Consider the following 9,785-nt stretch of genomic DNA (forward strand, 5'->3'; position numbering starts at 1 on the left):
GAAAATTGTTTTTATTTTCGTCATTCAACCAAGTCTCTGAAACTGCTATTATACTGAATTGTCCATTTAACCGTTTTAAGTAATCTGTTATTTTTGAAAAATTAGAATTCATACTTCTACTATTTAGATGAATTACAGAGAAACCTGCATTTATCATTTTACTGTTGTTAAATTTCTCATCATTATAGTATTCACACTCGATATCTGGAAAAGGATCTGCAGTTATCAAATTTACATCATACAATTTAGAATCTGAAAATTTATAGTCATTCATTTTTGTTGTTTGTTTTATTTTAATATTAAAAAAATCCAATTTAAAAAAAGAAAAAAAATTAGAAAAAAAAAGTACTTAATAAACCCATAATATTAATATAAACCACCTCACTGTTTGTTGTACATCCTCTATTTATCCACTATTTACTTGTCCAGTTGCTCTAAGGATCTAATCCATAGACCTCTAGCATTTTCTGGAGCATCCTTTGTTTTAATATAAACTTTACAATTCATCGTCCATGTAGCCTGAATTTTATTTTGTTTCTTCAATATTCTGGCTTTTTTTTTGCAATTTCTGCATTCTTTTTTGTGAGATGTTCATTTATATAGACACTTGTACCTTTCAAATTTTTTCCTTGTTTAAGCAGCTCAATCTTATGTTTTCTATTTGTGAACCGAATAATTATTGGTAATGATACTTTCTTTCCTCTTTGACCTTTAACTGATAGAGTATGACAAGCTTCAATATTCTCCTTTTCAATAGCAATGTCTTTACTTTGCAGGAAAGCAATAACCTGCTCCTCGGTAGTAGCTTCATGTTCAGAGTTAATATCAGACCTGCTCCCGCTCACAGCTTGAGAATAGCTTGATCTTATATCCAGTCCTGTTATCAAGACATCGTTTATTCGAGAGTGTTGTTCTAGTTCTGCAACTCTGTTTTCCAAAAAGTCAATTTTCTTTGCTTGTTCCGCAGTTTGTATCTTTAGCTGCTTGATCTCAGTTAGCAAGTCTGTTATAGTTGACTGTTGCTTTGTCAGTATCGCCAACTCACCAGACATCATATTCATAGCGTCCTTTAGTTCTTCCATATCTTTCAGTATTACTTTCAATGCCATCTTCATCCAATTCCTTAGTCAAATCGTCATACCTGCCTCTGCCCGCTTCCAGTTAGCTTTCCAGTTAGCTTTGTTAGCCTCTCTCCTCCCCCGTCAGCTACTCCTCTCACCGTCGGCAACTCCACAGAAGTGCCCGAGTAGAGCCTCAGTACACGAACCGATTTTGGTACAGTGTTTCTCCACAGCGTCCTCTTCCCTGCTGCGACTGAGGCTGCCCTCCACTTCGCCGAAGTGGAATTCTTGTCTCTCTGTCTGACTCTGGGGTCTTTGTCGTTGATTGTTAGCTCTCTCCCGAGTCCTGCCAATTGCTGCCTCTGCACCGCTCGTCTGTTCGATTTAATTGGAGTTTTTGATCAACTTTTCCCAAACGTTAAAGAGAAGTCAATCTAGTTGTGAATTGGGTCACCATTGAGACACTGATTGACACCATCAGCTCCTGACATGCTGTCCAATTGGCGGGGGTTCAGTCTCCTAGCAGACTGGAAGTACGCCAAGTTCTTATGATCCGTCCACACAATGATGGGGTGTTCAGCACCCTCTAGCCAGTGTCTCCACTCCTCCAAAGCTAATTTAATAGCTAGCAGTTCACGGTCTCCTACATCGTAATTTCTCTCCGCCGGGGACAATCTGCGGGAAAAAGAAGCACAGGGATGGGTCTTATGATCCTGGTCGGAGTGTTGGGAGAGCACTGCTCCAACACCGGAGTCCGATGCGTCTACCTCTAAAATAAACTGTTTTGTAGGGTCTGTCCGGATAAGAACGGGGGCGTTGGCAAAAAGAGTCTTTAACCGATTAAAGGCAGTGTCAGCCTCAGGTGACCAAGTGTAAGGGATCTTAGTGGAGGTTAAGGCTGTTAGGGGCTGAGCAGGCTGGCTGTAATTACGGATAAACCTCCGGTAGAAATTGGCAAAGCCCAGGAACCTCTGAAGCTGTCTTCTGGTTTCTGGGGTGAGCCACTCTAGGACTGCCTTAATCTTTTCTTCTGTGGGTCTAATCTGTCCACCCTCGAGAATGTAGCCCAAGAATGAGACAGATAGTTGGTGAAACTCACACTTCTCGGCTTTCACGAACAGTTTGTTCTCTAGGAGACGCTGGAGGACCTGACGGACATGTTTCTTATGTTCTGGTAGATTCTTGGAGTAAATCAGAATGTCATCAAGGTAAACAAAGACGAATACATTCAGAAAATCCCTCAATACGTCATTTACAAGGGCCTGAAAAAATGCTGGGGCGTTTGTCAAACCAAATGGCATCACCAAATACTCAAATTGACCCAATGGTGTCTTGAACGCTGTTTTCCATTCATCGCCCTCTCTGATACGGAGCAGGTGGTAGGCGTTTCTCAAATCGAGTTTAGTAAAGACTGTGGCCCCATGTACAGGTTCGAACGCAGAGGATAACAGGGGCAAAGGATACTTATTTTTGACTGTTATTTGGTTCAACCCTCTGTAATCGATACATGGTCTTAATGTGCCATCTTTTTTCCCGATGAAAAAAAACCCCGCACCAAGAGGGGAAGAAGAGGGTCTGATTATGCCGGCGGCCACGGACTCCTGCAAGTACTTTTCCATAGTCTGTCTCTCGGGTCTAGAGATATTGTAAAGGCGACTATTAGGCAGGGGAGCGCCTGGCAACAGATCAATGGCGCAGTCGTATGGCCTGTGAGGGGGCAGGGACAACGCCTTAGTCTTGCTGAAAACTTGAGCTAGAATCATGGTAATCGTTGGGTACTTTGGAGAGGTCAAGGGGGTCTGCCTCTTTGCAGCCTGCTGTCTGGGGAGTCGGAAGGACGGCAGAGCGGAGGCAGGATGAATGGCAACTTTGGGGCCAAGAGTCGATATGCCTGTCGGACCAGTTAATGCTAGGGTTGTGGGACTGAAGCCATTCAAACCCGAGAACCAACCAAAGAAGAATTTGCAGAGGGAAAAACATAAAACGAAATTGACTCGGTGTGGTTGCCAGAGACTGTCAGTTGCAATTCCTTGGTTCTGTGTGTTATCTGGGGCAGCGCCTTACCATCTAGAGCGGAGACACGAAGGGGTGAGAGTAGAGGTAAGGTCTCAATGCCCATTTGCTGACAAAATTTGGCGTCCAACAAATTATGCTCGCAGCCAGAATCGACTAAGGCTGACAAGGTTAAACACCGATTTCTTATCAAAAGGGAGGCGGGAATCAACAGGCGAGGTGACTCAGTTACAAGTTGATGGTCCGCTAGCTCCCTCGCTCTCTCTAGCGGACCTTGGCTTTTAACAGCATGGGGCATTGTGTGATTAGATGTCCTGCTTCGCCACAATAGAGACAGAGCCTGGCTCGCATCCTACGTTGTCTCTCTTCTGGGGTTAGCCTAGTTAGACCAATCTGCATGGGTTCTGGTTCAGACCGATTTGACGGAGTTTCTACTGGAGTAACTCGGGTATGGACTGACAACGTTCTGACTGGTGGGTTCCTGCTGCCCCTCTCCTTAGCTCGGGCTCGAATTCTATAGTTAATCATGGAGAAAACCTTTTCATGAATTCAAACTTGGTGAATCTCTTCTGGATATTCTCATAGTCGGTGATGACTCAATTCATTGTGGTCACTTAAAAAAAAAGAACAAAAACAAAAAACAATGTCATCATATTCCAGCATTTATTTAAATAACATTTCAAAAATGTCCCTTACTGCACACTGTCAGAATGGTAGACTGGCAGACAAATGCCTGATTAACATGACTGGTTGTTATAAAGTGCAATACAATTATTTCTTAATACAAGTAGCATAATAACTAGAGCTGAACAAAATTATTCTGATCAAATATTTGTCTGGCAGAAGTTCAGACAGACTGCCACTGTTGTTATTCAGATTGCATCATTTAACATATAGTTTTAGGCACATGAGTGTATCTTTTCACTTAATGAGCATTCAAAATTATTTCTAACCAGATACTCTGACTTATGGTTGTTTGCAAGAAGCTTATTAATAAATAAACAGATTTAACACCAGTTTTACATTTGACAACAATTAGTTGTCTAAAATGTAACTTGTTAACTTAGCTGGTGGATGTTGATTCCTGCTTAATCAGTAATACTTTTATAACAAATTTATGACGGATCACGATTTGTTGGTTCATGTCAAGTTGTCATAACAACGACATTTTGAATAATAACTTTGTATTAAAAGTGTCATTATTTACCGAATGACACTTTATGACAACAGTCATAAATATTCATGAAGACTTACTGATATTCATGACAGGAGTTATGTAATGTTTATGTCAGTGTCACGACAGTCTTATTCACATCCCGTCAAATAAAGTGTTACCAAATAAACTTGTGATCAAAAATATAATACTCAACTTAATAGAAAACACTCAGTACGTTCCGAAGATATCATTACATCATCATGACTCCCTCCTAGCGCGCCACAATCTGGAAACAACCCTGCTTGAAAACAGAACTGGGAAAATGTTTGGAACTGAAAATAACAGGTTAGGATGGATATGTTGACTGATGCAGGAATACTGGGTGTGCACCCACGATGAACCGCGTCAGTTTAAGCTGCAACAAAAAGTAAGCTACCAATTGTGTATGTGTGTGCGGGCGTGCTCGCATGCTGACACTCATAACTAAGTCCTGGCTCGTGACGGCTTCTCCGTCACTTATTGTTTAAACATAAGTGATGAAACTCAACAGCATTTATCCTCAGGCAATAACATATCACACTCGCGCACACGCACACAAAATTAATAAAAATAAAAGGATTTGAAATCCTCACTCGAATGTAAATAGTACATTTCCTCAGTTTTTGTCTCAGATTTAACGCATTGGTCTGTGCACCGAAGCACATGAATTATGGGGTTATTATATTCTCACTGAAAAAGAAAATGGGGTCGGATTAGCGGATTAACTCCAAATAGGTCAGGTTTGACTATTTTTAATGTGATCCAGGTGTGTAGACAATCACACATATATAAATAGCTGCACAACGGTGTGATTTGTCGGGTTGTGTAGTTATATCGATTCTGTGATATTTATCTATTTTTCCCCCTCAGAAGATATCGATTTTTGATCCGCAAATTGTGTTAATAGGCCAAGTAAAACCAGAGTTATGTTAAATTAAGTAAACCGTATTTTTCCGAATGTCAGAGAAATGTCAAAAACCAGCTTTTCCAGGTATGCGACAAGGAAACGAAACGCAACATTAGATTGATTTGTTTTTGGAAATCTCAAATCTTCAATAAATAACGATGGGCTGTATTTTGCTGCTAAGAAACAAAGTAAAGTTGCTCAAGTAACCGTGAATGAGAAGCGGAACGGTGTAGCGGCAAATGCAGTGAGATCATGAAATTAATGCAAAGTTTGGATATTGGAGCGACTGGTGGCATCCACTTAGTAATTTGCTTTTAGCTTAGTGGTTTATGTACTGTATATAAAGGATTATGTGAAGAATGAACGAGCAGCAGGTAGTGGCGCTCTGTTTTGAGCAGGAAGTCAAAGAGGGGAAATTTGCAGCTGAAGTGTGGGCACAGTGAGGATTTCCATGATGACGATGGCGATCGATCATTCTTATTAGCAGCTGACAAAGAGTATCAGAGACTGAGAGAACGATGAGATCCTGGCAGTCTGAGAGGCAGCTACTCAGAGATACAAGCAGGGGAATGGCGGCGCTGCGCAGCTGCAAGGAGTCGATCACTATGGGGTGAGGCAGATCCACTCCCCCAGCAGCTAGTAGTAAGCAGCTTACAGCCAAGGCTAACTCCGGGAGTCAAGGTAGAAAAAGCTTTTTCCCATAGTTCAAAAGACCTTTTTTTACTCCCCCCTCCCCAACACACAATTCCATATTTTTTGTCATGTTTTGACCTGACGTTTTGTCAAAAATTGAGCAATTTCATTTTTATGCTGATGTTATAAAACTGTGTTGCTTGCAATATTTTTACATCAGTTTAAGAAATTTAAAGTATATAGTTATTCTAAATTATAAAAACCATTCGTTATGAATATTTGACTTTCACAGTGGAAAAATTAACAGGTTTCCAAATTGGGTTTTGTTTTTCTGTGACTCAAGGTCCAAAATGCAGCCACAGTATGTCCAAAAGAAAAACATAAGTACAATCATTTGCATATTGAGAATCTACAGAGGCGGATAATCTCCCCACTCAGCTCCCAGATCACTGTTGAAACTTTGCATTTTATGTCAAATCCACATGAATTAATTAACAGGAACTCATTTTCTCACCGCATCTTTCATTAATTTCGTCCAGCTGTAGACTCCAAGTCTCTGTTTAATCAGAGCCAGGTATTGTGTAGTTGGTGCTTTTAATCAGTTTTCAATTAAGTTAATTCAATCTATATCTATGGAACAGTCACAAAATGTCACCAAAATCATTCTGTCCCTCTAAAATATTTCTGAAAATCTTAAAAGCGTATTGAATCGTATCGAGTTGTATCATTTGCCAAATATCGTGACATATATTGCCTCGTAATCAGAATATTGTATCGTATCGTGAGATTATTGTATCACTAGACCCCTAGTAATTTGTGGAATGTTTTGGCTCTGATGGAGAACTTCGCCTATTAAAAGATTTGCAGGGAGCGTTCGATTAGAGACATATTGGTCTGCTTAGAAATGTTAATGATGGTTTAGCATAGCGGTTCTCAACGTGGGCGGTACCGCCCCCCCAGGGGGCGTTCAGAGGACGGCAGGGGGCGGTGGCGGACATTNAGTTCCACTTGTGATCACTGCGGTTTCTTCTCCAGTCAAACAGTCTTGTCTGTCGAGGGGAAGAGTGTCCGTTTTTTTAGTGTCGGACTCAGCACAGTGTGAGTCTTTAATCCATAAAGACTCAAAAAAATCCTGGGTACATTGAATTTGAGACCCCTCCTCTAATAAGATGCTCAAATCCAGGCGTTGATGTCTGGTTTCCTTCAACCAGGGGCGCGGTAAAGGGGTGAAAAGTGATGACAATTCTAGGGTCCCTGACCAGCAGGGGGCCCTCCACAAGTTAATTATTTATATTTTGTTCATAGAAATAAAATTAAAAAAAAATTGGGGTCCTGTCAAATACAAAATTAATCATATTTTCAAAGATTGTTTTTAGCAGTAAAAATTTAATGTTACCCCTCTCAGACCAAAAAACAAACATCAGCAGCTCTAACCCACACCCCTCCTGACCTGTTCTCTCCTGAGTGAAATTAAAGCTGCAGTATGTCACTTTTATATAAATGTTTTTTTTCACATATTTTTTAAAACTCATTATGTTGTGACAGTATGGTATGAGAGGTAATCTGTGAAAAATCTATTTCCTCTGCCTTCTCCCAGTGCTAGAAACAATCAGTCAGTGGCAGGAGAGTTTTAGTGCTGTCAATAACAATCTCATGTGGTGCTGCCCATTCTTCCTCCCTCTCCCTTGATTTGTGCCGTGCTGCAGCTAGCATAGCACAGAGCTGTGCAGATTCAAACTGCGAATGCTCAGGTTAGTTAGCATAGCTACCAATGACGGCAGATAAATGGTTTCTTGTAATGATAAGTTGTTTTTCCATCATTAGCATATTTAGCAGTGAGTGAATGAAGCTAATTGACAGTGCTAAGAGCGTCCTACTAATTCTGATTGGTTGGTTTGGTCAGCACGGTGCATTACCAGTAATAGTTCAGGAAGGAGTTGAAGGAGATTGATTGTTTTCACAGATTATCTGTCTCATAACAAACTGCTACGACATGGTGACAGCTTTAACAAATATGGAGAACACATTTTTTATTAAAGTTATGTAGTGCAGCTTGAATAAAATGCAACTACATATCATTTTTGAGAAGTTTGGATTGCTTTATGTGTAGTTCCACGTTGCTTTTGACTGTTGCTCATGGGGAGAGACATTTGAGTAATATAAAACTAATAGAAGAAACTTAAGCAACCTACTTGCATACTGAATGTGGACTGTTGGATGTAAAATTCATGAGAAGTAAAAATTGTGCTAATTATCAGTATTGAACCAAAGAAAGCAAGACAGTTGCAAGCCTTTAAAATTGTGATGCTTTTTATGGGTCAAATAGACAAAAAAAATTGTGTAAGCAGCTGTGCAGGGGGTGCCCAATCAAATTTTTTGTCAGGGGGCCCACGATTCCTGGCGGCACCCCTGCCTGCAACATTTAGATATGTCCTGGTCCAACACACCTGAATTAAATGGCTGCTTAAGACAGTCAAGTTCTCCAGAGCCGTGCCAATGACCACTAACCTCATGATTTGACTCAGTTGCGTTAAAGAAGAGACATCTAAAGGTTAGAGGACACTGTATGGAGTGAAAATAGTCTCAAAATATCTGTGCGTGTGTAAAAAGATTTGTGCGTGTGTAAAAGGATTTGTGTGTGTGTAAAAATACCTGTGTGTGGAATACTGGATTTGTAAACTTTAAAAATAAAATAAATCTTCTCCTGCGCCTATAAATGTTGAAAACGTACGCACACGTCACCTAGTACACACACACACACAAAACTACATTTACATACAGATCTGGTTACAAGTGCACAACTATTTTTGAGACTCATTTTACCCTTCGGGGACGCTCTCAGATTTGTGTGTAAATGGTGCGTTTACATGCTAGTAAAAGCTGGGTCATCTAAGTTTTGCTCTGAGTCTAGTGTTTTTATCCTTTAAACCAGGGGTCCCCAAACTTTTTTCTGTGAGGGCCACATAACTTTTCCCTTCTCTGGTGGGGGACCGGAATCAGTTTGTAACAGACAAAGTGTGACGATTGCAGGAGTGGGTAACACTTTATTTGAAGGGGGGTGAATAACACTGACATGACACTGTCATAAAAACCTGTCATGAACATGAATAAGCCTGATGTAAATTTTGATGTAAACCCTTTTATAAATTTTTTTTTTATAAAAGTCTTACTTATTGCACTTTAAAAATGAGGTATGTTTATGTTTATCTTTATGTTATTAAAGGTAAAGTTTAAACAGTAATGATTTCTTGGTTAATGTCAAGTTGTCATATCAAAGACATTTTGAATAATGTCAACTTTGTATTAAAAGTGTCATAATTTACCGAATGACGCTTTATGACAACAGTCATAAATATTCATGAAGACTTATTGATGTTCATGACAGGTGTTATGTCATGTTTATGACAGTGTCATGTCAGTCTTATTCACCCCCCTTCAAATAAAGTGTTACCCAGGAGTGCCTAAATGTTAAAATTTATTGTTTTCCAGAAAGCACAATCAAATAACCCTCTCTCTGTGTTCTTCACAGAAAAAATCCAGGAAATAACACTATTTATGACGTATTTTCTGGACCAGTGGTCCCCAAACTTTTTCCTGTGAGGGCCACATAACTTTTCCTTTCTCTGGTGGGGGGACGGAAATTGAGAGGGGGGGGTGCATTTCTCGATTGATTTTTACCCAGAAAGCACATGGGCAAAAACCATGAGTGAAACGGTCACTGGGACTAACTAGTATATATTCCACTGAGGCAATGTAACTATAATATATTAATTTCTCATATGTTAACATAAAGGCTCGTTTTGAAGTATAAGTTGTTACTAACAGGCATTGCTTCGAAGAATTCAACCTGGAATGCATTCAACCTGGAATGCGGGCTTCATAACAGACACATGTGTTTATCTGCTCTACCGCTAGCAAACAACTGTACTGATTAAATAACATAAAAGTCAAGCAGTTCATTAAAAGTCCAACAGAT

The sequence above is a fragment of the Poecilia latipinna genome, unplaced genomic scaffold (assembly GCF_001443285.1).
Source record: "Poecilia latipinna isolate Pla-1442-1.1 unplaced genomic scaffold, P_latipinna-1.0 Scaffold2494, whole genome shotgun sequence".
Taxonomy (NCBI): domain Eukaryota; kingdom Metazoa; phylum Chordata; class Actinopteri; order Cyprinodontiformes; family Poeciliidae; genus Poecilia; species Poecilia latipinna.